Source organism: Saccoglossus kowalevskii, chromosome 7 (assembly GCF_978046115.1).
Source record: "Saccoglossus kowalevskii chromosome 7, keSacKowa6.1, whole genome shotgun sequence".
In the NCBI taxonomy this organism is placed as follows: domain Eukaryota; kingdom Metazoa; phylum Hemichordata; class Enteropneusta; family Harrimaniidae; genus Saccoglossus; species Saccoglossus kowalevskii.
Window position 1 is genome coordinate 8,450,175 of NC_140647.1, and position 612 is coordinate 8,450,786.

Genomic DNA, 612 nt, shown 5'->3' on the forward strand with positions numbered 1-612 from the left:
GAGCCGTAGATATTTCTTTCTACGTAAAGTAAGGGTATCGAAGGTAAACTCATACCGGGCAGTGACGATTTCAAAACGCAATGCAATATTCATGGGTGTATTTTGGGATCTCTCACATTACTAAATTTCATTGAGGTCTTGCAATGTTACGTGAATACAATGCCAATTGTCTCAGCAGCCAGCTGAAAATTTGTGCACTTCATCATTTCTGTTGTCATTATTCTTTTATTTTAAAATGTATGAATCAAACTGATGGCGTGGGTGTAATACCCTCATCAGTTTTATATTGATTTTATTTGAGCGTGCGCAACAGCTGACTTACTCTGTAAAACCCATTTTTCTCTACACAGGCTTCTGGCATAGCTTTTCACTGGGGTATACTAGTGAAAATACCACACTGACGGACTAAGGAGTTAGAAAAACATCGCATCTAACAGAAATACCTCGTTACAAATTAAGGAACTTCACAGTTAATTAGAGATACCACGTACTCGATTAACCCTGTGCTGGATAGCTGGAACCAAGTCCACTTAAACGTGACTGCATGGAAACTACAATAACATCGAGTAATTACTACCATCGTTCGGCACTTTAAGTGTCTATTCATCCACC